The 18,674-nt window shown below is 34.8% G+C and overlaps 1 pseudogene; it reads right to left on the bottom strand.

The window, feature by feature from the left end:
• LOC139858931 (uncharacterized) overlaps positions 1-18,674 on the bottom strand; it is a 313,467-nt pseudogene that overhangs the window by 147,263 nt on the left and 147,530 nt on the right.

Genomic DNA, 18,674 nt, shown 5'->3' with positions numbered 1-18,674 from the left:
ACGCTACGCATACCTTCATAGGTTCTGCGTTAACATGGTGGAATACCTATCTAGAGCAAGTGGGACAAGATGATGCTTACGCACTACCGTGGTCAGCATTCAAGCACTTGATGAACGAGAAGTACCGTCCCAGAACTGAGGTCAATAAGCTCAAGACAGAACTTAGAGGGTTACGAACCCAAGGATTTGATATTACCACGTACGAAAGACGATTCACAGAATTGTGCCTATTGTGTCCGGGAGCATTCGAAGATGAGGAAGAGAAGATCGACGCGTTTGTGAAAGGATTACCGGAAAGAATCCAAGAAGATATAAGTTCACACGAGCCCGCCTCCATACAACAGGCATGTAGAATGGCTCACAAACTAGTGAACCAGATTGAAGAAAGAATTAAAGAACAGACTGCTGAAGAGGCCAATGTGAAGCAAGTCAAAAGAAAGTGGGAGGAAAACGGTGATAAGAATCACCAATACAACAACAACAGCAATTACAACAATAATCGTAACAATTATCCCAACAATCGCAACATCAATCGCAACTACAACAAACGGCCCAACAACAACAACAACAACAACAACAACAACAACAGTAGCTACAACAATCATCCCAACAACAATAATAACCGCAACAACAACAATCAGAAGCAGCTATGCCAAAGGTGTGAAAAGTATCACTCGGGGTTCTGCACCAAATTTTGCAACAAGTGTAAAAGAAATGGTCATAGCGCGGCGAAGTGTGAGGTCTACGGACCAGGGGTTAATAGAACGAAAGGAACAAATGGTGTCGGAACGAGTAATGGCGGAGCAAGTAGTGTCGGAGCAAGTTATGCCAATGTAGTTTGTTATAAATGTGGAAAACCGGGCCATATTATTAGAAATTGCCCGAACCAGGAGAACACGAATGGACAAGGCCGCGGAAGAGTTTTCAATATTAATGCGGCAGAGGCACAGGAAGACCCGGGGCTTGTTACGGGTACGTTTCTTATTGACAATAAATCTGCTTACGTTTTATTTGATTCGGGTGCGGATAGAAGCTATACGAGTAGAGATTTTTGTGCTAAATTAAGTTGTCCATTGACGCCTTTGGATAGTAAATTTTTACTCGAATTAGCAAATGGTAAATTAATTTCAGCAGATAATATATGTCGGAATCGAGAAATTAAATTGGTTAGCGAAACATTTAAGATTGATTTGATACCAGTAGAGTTAGGGAGTTTTGATGTGATAATCGGTATGGACTGGTTGAAAGAAGTGAAAGCAGAGATCGTTTGTTACAAAAATGCAATTCGCATTATACGAGAAAAAGGAAAACCCTTAATGGTGTACGGAGAAAAGGGCAACACGAAGCTACATCTTATTAGTAATTTGAAGGCACAAAAACTAATAAGAAAAGGTTGCTATGCTGTTCTAGCACACGTCGAGAAAGTACAAACTGAAGAAAAGAGCATCAATGATGTTCCCGTCGCAAAAGAATTTCCCGATGTATTTCCGAAAGAATTACCGGGATTACCCCCACATCGATCCGTTGAATTTCAAATAGATCTTGTACCAGGAGCTGCACCAATAGCTCGTGTTCCTTACAGACTCGCACCCAACGAGATGAAAGAACTGCAAAGCTAATTACAAGAACTTTTAGAGCGTGGTTTCATTCGACCAAGCACATCACCGTGGGGAGCTCCTGTTTTGTTTGTCAAGAAGAAAGATGGTACATTCAGGTTGTGTATCGACTACCGAGAGTTGAACAAACTTACCATCAAGAACCGCTACCCACTACCGAGAATCGACGACTTATTTGATCAACTACATGGCTCGTCTGTTTATTCAAAGATTGACTTACGTTCCGGGTATCATCAAATGCGGGTGAAAGAAGATGATATTCCAAAGACTGCTTTCAGAACACGTTACGGTCATTACGAGTTTATGGTCATGCCGTTTGGTTTAACTAATGCACCAGCTGTGTTCATGGACCTTATGAACCGAGTGTGTGGACCATACCTTGACAAGTTTGTCATTGTTTTCATTGATGACATACTTATTTACTCAAAGAATGACCAAGAACACGGTGAACATTTGAGAAAGGTGTTAGAAGTATTGAGGAAGGAAGAATTGTACGCTAAGTTTTCAAAGTGTGCATTTTGGTTGGAAGAAGTTCAATTCCTCGGTCACATAGTGAACAAAGAAGGTATTAAGGTGGATCCGGCAAAGATAGAAACTGTTGAAAAGTGGGAAACCTCGAAAACTCCGAAACACATACGCCAGTTTTTAGGACTAGCTGGTTACTACAGAAGGTTCATCCAAGACTTTTCCAGAATAGCAAAACCCTTGACTGCATTAACGCATAAAGGGAAGAAATTTGAATGGAATGATGAACAAAAGAAAGCGTTTCAGTTATTAAAGAAAAAGCTAACTACGGCACCTATATTGTCACTGCCTGAAGGGAATGATGATTTTGTGATTTATTGTGACGCATCAAAGCAAGGTCTCGGTTGTGTATTAATGCAACGAACGAAGGTGATTGCTTATGCGTCTAGACAATTGAAGATTCACGAACAAAACTATACGACGCATGATTTGGAATTAGGCGCGGTTGTTTTTGCATTAAAGACTTGGAGGCACTACTTATATGGGGTCAAAAGTATTATATATACCGACCACAAAAGTCTTCAACACATATTTAATTAGAAACAACTGAATATGAGACAGCGTAGGTGGATTGAATTATTGAATGATTACGACTTTGAGATTCGTTACCACCCGGGGAAGGCAAATGTGGTAGCCGATGCCTTGAGCAGGAAGGACAGAGAACCTATTCGAGTAAAATCTATGAATATAATGATTCATAATAACCTTACTACTCAAATAAAGGAGGCGCAACAAGGAGTTTTAAAAGAGGCAAATTTAAAGGATGAAATACCCAAAGGATCGGAGAAACATCTTAATATTCGGGAAGACGGAACCCGGTATAGGGCTGAAAGGATTTGGGTACCAAAATTTGGAGATATGAGAGAAATGGTACTTAGAGAAGCTCATAAAACCAGATACTCAATACATCCTGGAACGGGGAAGATGTACAAGGATCTCAAGAAACATTTTTGGTGGCCGGGTATGAAAGCCGATGTTGCTAAATACGTAGGAGAATGTTTGACGTGTTCTAAGGTCAAAGCTGAGCATCAGAAACCATCAGGTCTACTTCAACAACCCGAAATCCCAGAATGGAAATGGGAAAACATTACCATGGATTTCATCACTAAATTGCCAAGGACTGCAAGTGGTTTTGATACTATTTGGGTAATAGTTGATCGTCTTACCAAATCAGCACACTTCTTGCCAATAAGAGAAGATGACAAGATGGAGAAGTTAGCACGACTGTATTTGAAGGAAGTCATCTCCAGACATGGAATACCAATCTCTATTATCTCTGATAGGGATGGCAGATTTATTTCAAGATTCTGGCAGACATTACAGCAAGCATTAGGAACTCGTCTAGACATGAGTATTGCCTATCATCCACAAACTGATGGGCAGAGCGAAAGGACGATACAAACGCTTGAAGACATGCTACGAGCATGTGTTATTGATTTCGGAAACAGTTGGGATCGACATCTACCATTAGCAGAATTTTCCTACAACAACAGCTACCATTCAAGCATTGAGATGGCGCCGTTTGAAGCACTTTATGGTAGAAAGTGCAGGTCTCCGATTTGTTGGAGTGAAGTGGGGGATAGACGGATTACGGGTCCGGAGATTATACAAGAAACTACCGAGAAGATCATCCAAATTCAACAACGGTTGAAAACCGCCCAAAGTCGACAAAAGAGCTACGCTGACATTAAAAGAAAAGATATAGAATTTGAAATTGGAGAGATGGTCATGCTTAAAGTTGCACCTTGGAAAGGCGTTGTTCGATTTAGTAAACGAGGGAAATTAAATCCAAGGTATATTGGACCATTCAAGATTATTGATCGTGTCGGACCAGTAGCTTACCGACTTGAGTTACCTCAACAACTCGCGGCTGTACATAACACTTTCCACGTCTCGAATTTGAAGAAATGTTTTGCTAAAGAAGATCTCACTATTCCGTTAGATGAAATCCAAATCAACGAAAAACTTCAATTCATCGAAGAACCCATCGAAATAATGGATCGTGAGGTTAAAAGACTTAAGCAAAACAAGATACCAATTGTTAAGGTTCGATGGAATGCTCGTAGAGGACCCGAGTTCACCTGGGAGCATGAAGATCAGATGAAGAAGAAATACCCGCATCTATTTCCAGAAGATTCGTCAACACCTTCAACAGGTTAAAATTTCGGGACGAAATTTATTTAACGGGTACGTACTGTAGTGACCCGAACTTTTCCATGTTTATATATATTAATTGAGATTGATATTTACATGATTAAATTTTTCCAACATGTTAAGCAATCAAACTTGTTAAGACTTGATTAATTGAAATAGGTTTCATATAGACAATTGACCACCCAAGTAGACCGGTGATTCACGAACGTTAAAACTTGTAAAAACTATATGATGACATATATATGGTTATATATATAGTTAACATGATATTATGATAAGTAAACATATCATTAAGTATATTAACAATGAACTACATATGTAAAAACAAGACTACTAACTTAATGATTTTGAAACGAGACATATATGTAACGATTATCGTTGTAACGACATTTAATGTATATATATCATATTAAGAGATATTCGTACATCATAATATCATGATAATATAATAATTTAAAATCTCTTTTGATATTATAAACATTGGGTTAACAACATTTAACAAGATCGTTAACCTAAAGGTTTCAAAACAACATTTACATGTAACGACTAACGATGACTTAACGACTCAGTTAAAATGTATATACATGAAGTGTTTTAATATGTATTCATACACTTTTGAAAGACTTCAAGACACTTATCAAAATACTTCTACTTAACAAAAATGCTTACAATTACATCCTTGTTCAGTTTCATCAACAATTCTACTCGTATGCACCCGTATTCGTACTCGTACAATACACAGCTTTTAGATGTATGTACTATTGGTATATACACTCCAATGATCAGCTCTTAGCAGCCCATGTGAGTCACCTAACACATGTGGGAACCATCATTTGGCAACTAGCATGAAATATCTCATAAAATTACAAAAATATGAGTAATCATTCATGACTTATTTACATGAAAACAAAATTACATATCCTTTATATCTAATCCATACACCAACGACCAAAAACACCTACAAACACTTTCATTCTTCAATTTTCTTCATCTAATTGATCTCTCTCAAGTTCTATCTTCAAGTTCTAAGTGTTCTTCATAAATTCCAAAAGTTCTAGTTTCATAAAATCAAGAATACTTTCAAGTTTGCTAGCTCACTTCCAATCTTGTAAGGTGATCATCCAACCTCAAGAAATCTTTGTTTCTTACAGTAGGTTATCATTCTAATACAAGGTAATAATCATATTCAAACTTTGGTTCAATTTCTATAACTATAACAATCTTATTTCAAGTGATGATCTTACTTGAACTTGTTTTCGTGTCATGATTTTGTTTCAAGAACTTCGAGCCATCCAAGGATCCATTGAAGCTAGATCCATTTTTCTCTTTTCCAGTAGGTTTATCCAAGGAACTTAAGGTAGTAATGATGTTCATAACATCATTCGATTCATACATATAAAGCTATCTTATTCGAAGGTTTAAACTTGTAATCACTAGAACATAGTTTAGTTAATTCTAAACTTGTTCGCAAACAAAAGTTAATCCTTCTAACTTGACTTTTAAAATCAACTAAACACATGTTATATATTTATATGATATGCTAACTTAATGATTTAAAACCTGGAAACACGAAAAACACCGTAAAACCGGATTTACGCCGTCGTAGTAACACCGCGGGCTGTTTTGGGTTAGTTAATTAAAAACTATGATAAACTTTGATTTAAAAGTTGTTATTCTGAGAAAATGATTTTTATTATGAACATGAAACTATATCCAAAAATTATGGTTAAACTCAAAGTGGAAGTATGTTTTCTAAAATGGTCATCTAGACGTCGTTCTTTCGACTGAAATGACTACCTTTACAAAAACGACTTGTAACTTATTTTTTCAACTATAAACCTATACTTTTCTGTTTAGATTCATAAAATAGAGTTCAATATGAAACCATAGCAATTTGATTCACTCAAAACGGATTTAAAATGAAGAAGTTATGGGTAAAACAAGATTGGATAATTTTTCTCATTTTAGCTACGTGAAAATTGGTAACAAATCTATTCCAACCATAACTTAATCAACTTGTATTGTATATTATGTAATCTTGAGATACCATAGACACGTATACAATGTTTCTACCTATCATGTCGACACATCTATATATATTTCGGAACAACCATAGACACTCTATATGTGAATGTTGGAGTTAGCTATACAGGGTTGAGGTTGATTCCAAAATATATATAGTTTGAGTTGTGATCAATACTGAGATACGTATACACTGGGTCGTGGATTGATTCAAGATAATATTTATCGATTTATTTCTGTACATCTAACTGTGGACAACTAGTTGTAGGTTACTAACGAGGACAGCTGACTTAATAAACTTAAAACATCAAAATATATTAAAAGTGTTGTAAATATATTTTGAACATACTTTGATATATATGTATATATTGTTATAGGTTTGTGAATCAACCAGTGGCCAAGTCTTACTTCCCAACGAAGTAAAAATCTGTGAAAGTGAGTTATAGTCCCACTTTTAAAATCTAATATTTTTGGGATGAGAATACATGCAGGTTTTATAAATGATTTACAAAATAGACACAAGTACGTGAAACTACATTCTATGGTTGAATTATCGAAATCGAATATGCCCCTTTTTATTAAGTCTGGTAATCTAAGAATTAGGGAACAGACACCCTAATTGACGCGAATCCTAAAGATAGATCTATCGGGCCCAACAAGCCCCATCCAAAGTACCGGATGCTTTAGTACTTCGAAATTTATATCATATCCGAAGGGTGTCCCGGAATGATGGGGATATTCTTATATATGCATCTTGTTAATGTCGGTTACCAGGTGTTCACCATATGAATGATTTTTATCTCTATGTATGGGATGTGTATTGAAATATGAAATCTTGTGGTCTATTATTATGATTTGATATATATAGGTTAAACCTATAACTCACCAACATTTTTGTTGACGTTTTAAGCATGTTTATTCTCAGGTGATTATTAAGAGCTTCCGCTGTCGCATACTTAAATAAGGACAAGATTTGGAGTCCATGCTTGTATGATATTGTGTAAAAACTGCATTCAAGAAACTTATTTTGTTGTAACATATTTGTATTGTAAACCATTATGTAATGGTCGTGTGTAAACAGGATATTTTAGATTATCATTATTTGATAATCTACGTAAAGCTTTTTAAACCTTTATTGATGAAATAAAGGTTATGGTTTGTTTTAAAATGAATGCAGTCTTTGAAAAACGTCTCATATAGAGGTCAAAACCTCGCAACGAAATCAATTAATATGGAACGTTTTTAATCAATAAGAACGGGACATTTCAGCAACCACGTGGGAAAACATCGTAAAAATTGGGAAAGTTTCGGCAGATCTTGGATTTGATTTTGCAGGTTCATTCGTAAAACAGTTAGGTGATGGGTCAGCAACCAGGTTTTGGCTGGACTCTTGGGCCGGTCCATCTAATCTAAAATCAAGTTTCAGCAGGTTATTTGCATTAGAATCAAGAAAAGCGGTGATGGTCTGTGACAGGCTGCCGAACAGAAACATCGCAGGCGATCAAGGTTTCACCTGGGAATGGATTCGTGAGATTCGGGGTAGGGCTGTTTCAGATTTGAATGCTCTAATCGCCATGATCAGCGGGTTTTCAACTAGGGAGGATATAGAAGATCGGTGGGAATGGAGTTTAGATTCGAACGGGCAATTTACAACAAAAAGAATGGCGCAATTAGTGGATGAAAAAAGAGAACACTACAATTTTCGGGTGAAGTTTCAAATAAGTTTCGGTTGTCACGTACGTATAATAAAATATAAATGTAAAATACAAATACAATAGTACAAAATAATGTTAGGCATTCCAAATTTATTAGGCTGATCGAATAATAGTTTTACACACTTATTACAAGCAACATAGAACAGTGGAGGTCATGTGTTCGAATTCAATTCGTTGAGCATAAAAAATTAATCTCCCTTAGACCATGGATAACGCAGTGTTTCTGCCCATGGTGTCCATGATGTGTCGTGAGAAACGCCCCATAAACGCCCGGAATGGAGCGTTTGTGGGCGTTTGTCTTGTGACGTTTGTCGTCAGATCACGGAGAGGAGAGAGGGCGTGACAATGAGCTGGCGAGCTGTGATTGGTTCTAGATATTTTATCTCTCCAACTTTAATTTATTTACACCTCAAATACCAATCAAATAACCACTCAGGCTTGTTTGAGTGGCCACCGAGTTGCCCAATGAAGCACACCACCCAGGTTCAATCCTTGGCTATGCCAAATTGTTCAAAAAGGGAGTGTGACAAGAGGGTGTGCATAATGCGCAATTCACCCGGTACCAGGTCTCGTGCTCGGGGGGCTTGATTACCCGAGGTTTTACATTCTATGGGGGAGCCAATGTGCTCGTTCATAAGAGGGTTTCCTTTCTTACCCAAAAAAAATATCAATCAAATTTTACCACATCACCCACAAACGCTCTTACAAAAGCCCCCCCATTACAACTCCCCCTTTTCCCTGCCATGGTCCAGTAATTGATTTTCTCCAAAAAGTGCACCTTACCCCCTCTACGTCACAATCACTATTATCCGCGGTCTTATAGTCACATAGGTTCACCTTCGATTACTTCAGGTTGTCCGCTAAGCAGGCAGTCTGTGACGATCGCTCCAAATCCATATGGACGAACACGTCATTCATCGATTTCATTGCCAGGTATTTGACCTCTATATGATACGTTTTGTAAACATTGCATTCTTTTGAAAAGGCACACCATAAATGAATATTTAAATCAAAGGTTTTCGACATCTGATGATTTCTATATATAGACAATCACCGTAAATAATAGTTTACAATAGTAATTCCGTTGACAATGCAGTCAAAATAAGATACATGGTGATGATTTGGTGAATGCAACATTTCCTTGATAAATATGCCATGTAAGACTCCATGCACATAGCTTGTCTAACATATAAGCAAACAGCGGAAGACTTCTAGGGAACCTGAGAATAAACATGCTAACAAGTGTCAACACAAAGGTTGGTGAGTTCATAGTTTTAGCGTTTCGCATAATCTGTATATAAAGGTGGATCACAAGATTTCAGTTGTTTCATCCAGAAACGTTTATCAAAATATTCTACGAAATTGAACACCCTGGTAACTAAACTTAACGTATATATAATTTGTACCCTTTGTATAATCATCTTAATAATACACGCAAACCAATGTGTACGCTTCTCAAATAGCATACGTCCGTTAAAAGGCTAGTGCTCTAGCTCGGACGGGGATATCAAGCCCTATGGATCCATATACTACTACTCGCGCCTACCAGTTCTTATAACCGACAGTTACTAGTTACCAAAGCTAAGGGATTTTCGGTTCAAACTCAGTGTAGAATTTAGTATGTACTTGTATCCATTGTGTTTAAAATAAAGTGCATGTATTCTCAGCCCAAAAATATATATGCAAAAGCAATTAAAAAGGGAGCAAATGAAACTCACCTTAGCAGCATATAAAGTCGTTCACCAAAATGTGATCGAAACTCGGAATGCAAAATTAACCGTAGATCTCAACCTAGAGAACATATGTTGGTCAATAAATGTCTATCAAGCTAGCTCTGGTCATAGTGTATCACAATCCTAATACTCGAGATCGACATACAAAAGTTATCCAAAGTCGTTTCAAAAAGTCAATTTTGACAATAGTTCAACAAAACGATACGTGCTTTATATAAGAATTCATTTACTCGGCTGGTAATATTTAAAAATCCATTTTATCAATCTCATAAACAAGTTGTTTAAATCTTAATTGCAGATTCAAAAGCAATTTGAATTAACGTCAATCATAATTCAGTTGATCATATCTTTTAATCCGTTCATCGAAACTATTCGATATCTAAATGAAAAGTTATTGATTTTTCGCCAGCTTTCCAAAAACATGCATATCATATACCGTTTATCAGTAATATATGTATTTAATTCGTGATTCATCTTAAACTGTTTAACGACGAAATTTAGCATACAAGCATGCACAAATATATATACTCGAGCACTAGACATGGATACACAATTAATATATAAAAGATAAAATATGAGTGCTTACGTATCAATATTGAGATTCAATATTGTAGGACAGTACGTAGACGTAACAGAGATGATAAACACTAGGTTTGACTTGCGAACAATACCCACGAAGATTACCCATAACCTCCATAGCTATAACCCATAATTTTCTTAGTTCTATCCCGCTCGAAAACCCATTTTGAATGTGACACGCTCATAACCTCGTCGTAGTATTTTATGTATAATACTAATTAATAATACTAATAATAATAAGACTAATAATAATATTAATCTTAATAATAATAATAATAATAATAATAATAATATAAATAATATAAATAAATACTTACGGAGTAATATTAAGAGTGTGAGAAAAACAGAACTGAAATCGTGCTATTTATAGAACCTTTTCTGAAAAAGCACCCCATGCGATCGCATGAGATTTGTGCTTCAAGGCCATGCGATCGCATGGCCCTCTGATCCAGCTCACAAACTTTTGTTTTCTTGTTTGTCGACATATTTATTTATTAATATATAATATATATAATTTATATTAATTAATTATATATTATTTCTTATTCTCGTGCATAGTTGACTTGAAATTTTCGTTCCGATGTCTCGTACGTTGTCACTCGACTTATGCCCCGGTTCCGGTTTCTCAAACGCATTTTCGTATGCTTAGAAAACTATCACTTTACGTTTCGTGACTCGTACCTTTGTCAAAATATAGTCTTAAATTATCAATAAACTATACCACTCAAAGTATATCTTAATCTTTCGAGTGTTTTGGTCATTTACTTCTATAAATCATTGTCTCGTTATTTATTAATATAATAGTATTTATCAAACGTTTCATAACCAAGTTAATATATATTCTTAATATTTATAAACACGTTTTAAAATACATATCGCAATTTATTCATATATCTAATTCTAACAGTTAATATTCCTTATTATTGTATGTGTCCAAATTACGTTATTTAAACAAACACTTTACCATTTATTCCGAATACCGTTAAAAATGAATGATTTCCCAAATCAACGTGGACCTCACAACAGAAACTCGTAATAATATTATAATTCTTAAGGGACTCAATAAATATCTTTTAATTCAATCGATTGGCATAATCTTTTAACTCAGTAGTTAAATATATCAATCAGATATTCAAGCCAACAAGTTTAATGCACAGTATCGTATACTCAACACTTTGTTACGTTTTCAAGTTATAGTATATGTATCTATTTACATATAATTGTTCGCGAATTGTTGAGAACAATCGAAGGGTAATTGAATAGTTCAAAAGTTTTGAGATTCAGTTTAACAGACTTTGCTTATCGTGTCAGAAATATTAAACCATATCGAGAATTTGGTTCAGAATAAGTCGAAATTTTCCAGGTCATCACACAGTCGGCCTGAAATTAGTCGAATGATCATAAAGCGAGTCGGAAACTCAGGTATATATAACCAAAAAAAAAAAAATCTTAGACCAGTAACTACAAATTACTCTAGTTTTATTACTCTCAGTCAGAAACTTGGCATCATCCAGAGGAGATCGAACCACCTTCGCGATCATTACTACCCACGCACGCTATGGAGAAAACTCACCCGAAAATCAGGAAGGGGAAAAACCCCGAGGAGATTTAAACCCAGAAAAAATCTCAAAGTTTGCCTCTCCCAGGATTCGAACCCGTGACAAAGTTCTCAAAGTTCGGCCTCCCATACCATTCAGTCAAAGGCTCGGTGGTCAACTAATAATAGTATCACCATGTATTGATAATTTGTGTAACAAGTTGCTCAATTGTGCAGGTTTGGATTTGATTCAATGGTAAGAATAACTTCGTACTAGGATCCTACGATTGTAGCAATTTAATGATTCAGTTAGTGAGGCAACTATCGATCAACTTGGAGGTCTTGGCCTTCAGATCATACACAAAACTTCCCTTAATGTAACACCCTATTTTCGTTTCAGTTGATCGGGACGTCGTCCAGACTTTGGGACGCCGTCCAGCAAAGAAGAGTGGGACGCCGTCCAAGTTTTGGGACGCCGTCCAACATAACTGACGGGCCAGCTGTTTTACTTAAAGATATTTAGAGGGGCAAATTGGTATTTTCACATGTGGAACGAGTTAAGGCCACAAGATCAGTTCTAGGAGCATCATTTGCTCCACTATCACCCACACAAACCCTTTCATCTTGTTCTAGTGAGAGAGAAAGAGTGTAGAGAGAGAGCTTGATTTGGGGAAGAAGGAGTCGGATTCTCACCAAAGCTCGGGTTCTAAAGTTGTTCATCTCGTTCCTAGCTACGTTGTGGTAGTATTGGTAAGCTCAAACTCTGAATTTCATTTGTTAGATTTGATATTCAAGGTAGGGTTTTGAGCTAATTTGTTGTAAAACCCTTTTAGATGATGAAGTGGGTTCATGGTGACTAGTTATTCTTGTCACTTGGCGGGTTTTGGGTTGGTTGACGATTTGGCCTTGATTAGGCTTTGATCTTAAGTTTAATCACTAGGTTTAGTGATTATGGAAGTGTTGGAACACTTTTGGGTGCGTTTGGTTGACTAATTTTGAAATGGGTCAAAATTAGGGTTTTGGTGTTAAAATGGGTAAGACACGTGTTTAACACTTGTGTTCGGGTTCAATCGGTGTATAAGGATCATTTTCACTCGTGTTAGTGATTATTGGTTAGTTTGGGCGTGATTTGTGCCTGGAGGTGCATTTGGGTCGAAATTGCACTAAGGGTCAATTGGGTTGGTTTGTAAATCCACCCTAATTGTGTTGTTGTATTTGTGATGATGGAATAGGTACATTCCATCGGCGAGTTGCGGATTACTCGAAAGCATTCGTCAAGGCGACAAGGTGAGTGTTAATATCCTATGTGCATATGTATGTGTAGGATGGGTGCGGGTCGGGTGGAGTGGTTCTCGGTTATAGAGCTCACTTCACATATAGGTGGATTTGATGGACTTGTGTATAGGACCAATTGGCACGGTTGTGCGTTTTGGTTGACCACCTTTGGCGAGGTACACGTTTTGTGTGTACATTATCACACGTGGTTGTGATGTGGATGATATAACCCCAATGGCGAAGGGTTTTGATGTTGAGAAGTGAGTCGCGTGTGGATGCGGATTCACGATGACGCGTGTAGTTTCGGTCATCTTATTGAATTGTGAAAGTGAATTGATAGTGCTCCAAACGAACATATATTTAGTCGCAATATCATCCCAATATGTAAAGTTTTTAGTAGTAATTATTCTATTTTTAAGTTGTAATCGTTTAAATAAATAAATGGGAAGACAAAAGGCGAAAATGAAGATTTGAAGACGCAAACGTCCAAAAAGCTCAAATGTACAAGATACAATCCATGTGGTTCAAATTATTGATGAGAAACGTCTAAAAATGACAAGAGTACAAGTTGCGGAACGCAAAGTACAAGATATTAAATTATACGAAAGGACGTTCGAAAATCCGGAACCGGGACCTGAGCCAACTATCAACGCCCGACGCAACGGACCAAAAATTATGAGTCTACTATGCACAAGAATATAATATAATATTTAAATAATTATATAAATTATTTATATATTATATATTATATTAAATAAAACGTCGACGAGCTAGCAAACAAAGCAATTGGGCATGGCCAGGCTGGCCATGCGATCGCATGAGATTAACACTGAGAACCCATGCGATCGCATGGGCCTCAGGATCAGACCACATCTATAAAAGGCAACGAGTTTTGGCCAGAAAAAAAACATAATAATAATAATGCTCCCGCTGTAATATATATATATATATATATATATATATATATATATATATATATATATATATATATATATATATATATATATATATATATATATATATATATATATATATATATATATTATATATATAATATATTAGTTTAGTTTTATATTAGGTTAGTTTGGGTAATGTAAAGGTTACTTTACGGGTCTTAAAGTCGAAGTTCTGTCTGTGTAAAGCTACGCGATAAATACTCAATGTAAGTTATGTTCTCCTTTTTAAATTAATGTCTTGTAACTAAGTTATTATTATGCTTATTTAAGATGAAGTAATCATGATGTTGGGCTAAAATATTTAAAATTGGGTAATTAGGCTTTGTACCATAATTGGGGTTTGGACAAAATAACGACACTTGTGGAAATTAGACTATGGGCTATTAATGGGCTTTATATTTGTTTAACTAAATGATAGTTTGTTAATTTAATATAAAGATTTACAATTAGACGTACCTATAAATAACCATATACACTCGATCGGACACGATGGGCGGGATATTTATATGTACGAATAATCGTTCATTTAACCGGAAACGGGAATGGATTAATAGTTAATAGACTTATTAAAACAGGGGTGAAATTATGTACAAGGACACTTGACATAATTGATAACAAAGTATTAAAACCTTGGGTTACACGCAGTCGATATCCTGGTGTAATTATTAAACAAAGTATTAAGACCTTGTTACAGTTTATGTCCCTAATTAATTGGAATATTTGACTTCGGATATAAGGATAATTTGACGAGGACACTCGCACTTTATATTTATGACTGATGGACTGTTATGGATAAAAACCAGACGGGTATATTAAATAATCCAGGACAAAGGACAATTAACCCATGGGAATAAACTAAAAATCAACACGTCAAACATCATGATTACGGAAGTTTAAATAAGCATAATATTTTTATTTCATATTTCATCGTACCTTTATTTACTGTCATTTTAATTACTGCAATTTACTTTATCGTAATTTAAATTCTGTCATTTATATTATCGTCATTCATCTTTAAGCTTAAAATATAAAAGCGACAAACCGGTCATTAAACGGTAAAAACCCTCTTTTATAATAATATTACTATATATAATTAAATATATTTTATATAAAATAGTTGTTAAAAATATAGCGTTAAACTCAGCTAGCTCCCTGTGGAACGAACCGGACTTACTAAAAACTACACTACTCTACGATTAGGTACACTGCCTATAAGTGTTGTAGCAAGGTTTAAGTATATCACATCTATATAAATAAATAAAACTTGTGTAAATTGTATCATATTTCGTAGTAAAATATAATATTATTTCGTATACACCTCACGCACATCAAGTATTTTTGGCGCCGCTGCCGGGGAATCGGCGAAACGCTATATTTTTAATATATATTTGTATAAATATATTTATTTATCATTTTTAGAAAAAAAAATATAAAAAAAAATTACAAAAATATAAAAAGAAAATATAAAAAAATCTATATATTTTTAAGAGTTGTTAAAAATATATAAAGTTAAAAAGTATTTTTAGTTTAGTTTTTAAAATTAAATTTTTATTTAAGTTATATTTGTATTTTATTTAATATAAAAACAGAAAAAAATATATATATAAAAATCAATCGGGCCGAGAACTGCAGCAGTCCAATTTTTGAATCGGATCCGAGGCTCATGCGATCGCATGAGATTTTAACTATCAAATCATGCGATCGCATGGCTTGATTTGACCCGCCTAATACCTCTGCCGACAGAAATTAGCGTTTTTAATTAATAATAATTATTAATATAAACCTAATTAGGGTTTTAATTATATATTAATTAATTTTAGTTTTATTAATTTGTATTATTTTTTTAAATTAGTTTTATAAATTATAAAATTAATAGTTTTATAAAATAAATAATAAAAAAATAATATTTTTATAAAAATTGTATTTTTTTACAACTTTAAGTTTATTTTTATATTTTGTAACTTTTAATTTATTTTAACGTAATATTTGTATTTTTCGCTCGTATTTAATTCTAAAATATAATTTTTGCCATAGTTATTTTTATTTATAGATTTTTAGGCTTTGCCGTAAAATCCCTTAAATGCTTTTTCTTTAGACTAAGATTTAGGTGCTTTAGAATTTTGCGATGCTGTTTTATATATTTTAGTACCTTTTTAAGTTATTGCCATTTGGGATATAGTATTTCTTTTAAGCTTTAATATTTTTAGACGCAAGTTTTAATTCTTAGTTTTTAGACTTTTAAGTTTCGACGCGCTACGTTCTTTTTATTATTTTTTGACCTTTTATTTTTTCGACGTTTTTCGACGCGCTCTTTTTCTTTCTTATTTCTCGACGCTCTAGTTTTTAGGACTTAGAATTTTTTTTCTATTTCTTCTCTAAAATTTTGAAACGAAAAATTATTTTAAGCGGTTAAATTGATAGACATCCAAATTTTCTGCTTCGTAGTAATAGTTGGATTTGTTAGTGGTTGAGTTGTGAGCTTCCGATTTAAAGGGTTCTGGCTCCCTGCTGCATCTATTGGCTATTCGAAACGTGGGCAAAAGCAGAAAAGTCTATTAATTTGATAACTTATATAATTTTTATTTTTATAACTAATAGGATAATTAAGTAAATGCACCACATTGTAGCTAAAATTTGGTAATAAGCGCATTATGGAAAATCTCGAGAATATTTTGGGAACTCTTTATGACATCCGAAATCAATTTAATCAATACTCTCAAACGAGTGTTGATGAAAATTCATTCGGTCAATCTTGGATCACGAATGACGAAACAATAACTGGTTGTGAAATCTGTGGAGATTATCACTCTACATGGGAATGTTTTTATTATGTTTCTATGGAAAATTACGCACCCACGGAACCTGAATGGAACAATTATGAAAAATACAATTCAAATTGAGATTATTCCCAAGAATATTTCCAAACTCAACAACCAGAAGACGAGAAAAATTATGTGTCTGAAAATCTTTTAGACAATATGAAAATCAAACTCGAAGAACTCGATGCTCAAAATGAACAAATGAGAGAGTTTGTAAATCGGCAAGTTGAAACCCTATCAGATTACACACCTGTTGATCTGAGGAGTATTGTGCAAGAAAATCTCATATCATCGAATTTTGATGAATTCGAGAACTCCGAAATCACCAATTATCCCGATGATACTTTTTATTCAGTCTTACCAATTTCACAACATATCGACACATTAGCCTCTACCGACAAAATCATTGATCCATCAATGGATGAAGAAGAAGTAATGGTGACAAATTGGTACTCTTGGGAAAACGATAACGTTGAAAATTTTACCCCCGAGACCAAAATAGTGGGATCGATAAGTACCATTAATGAAGAAGAATTTGCTTCGATCCCAAAATTCACCATTCCACAACCTTCCAACCCAATATTCTCAATAGACGAGTCATCTACCGAAGATGAACTACGAGCTGTAATAGATAATGACACCTCGAATTTCACCCAATTGAGTAATAGAGGTGAAAACTTTGATCCCGAGAATAAAAGGAAGAAAATGTTAGGAATTGTCCACCCTATAATATGTATGTCGGTGTATATCGATCCATTTGACCAAGAACCAGAAAAGAGACATATCCATTTACTAAAAGCTACACTTAAAAAAGAATTAAGTAGTGACGATCGGGTGGGTCTAAACTTTAAACCCATTGATATATTTTATACCACCCGAGATGTAAATAACTGGCTCACTATTTTAATTCTTGAAACTTATTCAACCGACTTCACATGTCGTCAGCTAAGTGTGGGGAAGTCTAACCCCACTTAACGTTAAATTTGGGGTTCGGATTAGTGCATAACTCGTTAATAAACATGCATAATAAGTTAGGGTAAAAGACGCATTTTCAAAGATTAGCAAACAGTTCAGAAAAGCAACCGTTTTTGAAGAAAAACATGTGTGATAAAACAAGAAGGAATTAACGATGAGGCGCGCCATCTATCATTCGACGAGCTTTGTAATTACAAACTGGGTATTTTCAATCACTTTTATACACTAATCACCCTCATGAATTTATAATTAGAGTCTGATTTCATGCAAATGAGGGCATTGCATGATCTCAAGTGTGGGGAAGGGTTATAAATTCTCTCAGGTTTATACTTGTCTTATTTTCTAAATATTGTGAAAATTTTAAAATTTTACAACTAAATGAATTCAAAATCATGTTTATACATATTTATGAACGATAAAACTAGGTGTTAATGCCGAAATTATTGTTACCTCGGAAAGGACATAAATTGAGAAACAACTAAAACGCTTGAATTTATTTATTAGGATATAAAAAGACGCATGAAAAAATCCAAGTGTGGGGAGAATGTACCAAGTTATTCAATTAAAAACTATCTATCACATGTTTCTGTAAAGTTTATTGCAGGTGCTTTTGTTTTGGACTAAATTAACTGTTTTACCCGATTTATTGTAATACTTTTGAAAAAATAGATGGATCTACACGATGAATCAATTCCGTCATTAAAAGGAACTAAAGTCTTCCGAAAAAGAAACGCGCTTCTTGATTTAGGTCAGGAAGTTGTCGTCCAG

The sequence above is a fragment of the Rutidosis leptorrhynchoides genome, chromosome 7, assembly GCF_046630445.1.
Source record: "Rutidosis leptorrhynchoides isolate AG116_Rl617_1_P2 chromosome 7, CSIRO_AGI_Rlap_v1, whole genome shotgun sequence".
NCBI lineage: Eukaryota > Viridiplantae > Streptophyta > Magnoliopsida > Asterales > Asteraceae > Rutidosis > Rutidosis leptorrhynchoides.
The sequence above is the reverse complement of the archived record's forward strand: the minus strand, read 5'-3'. Positions and strand labels throughout refer to the sequence as shown.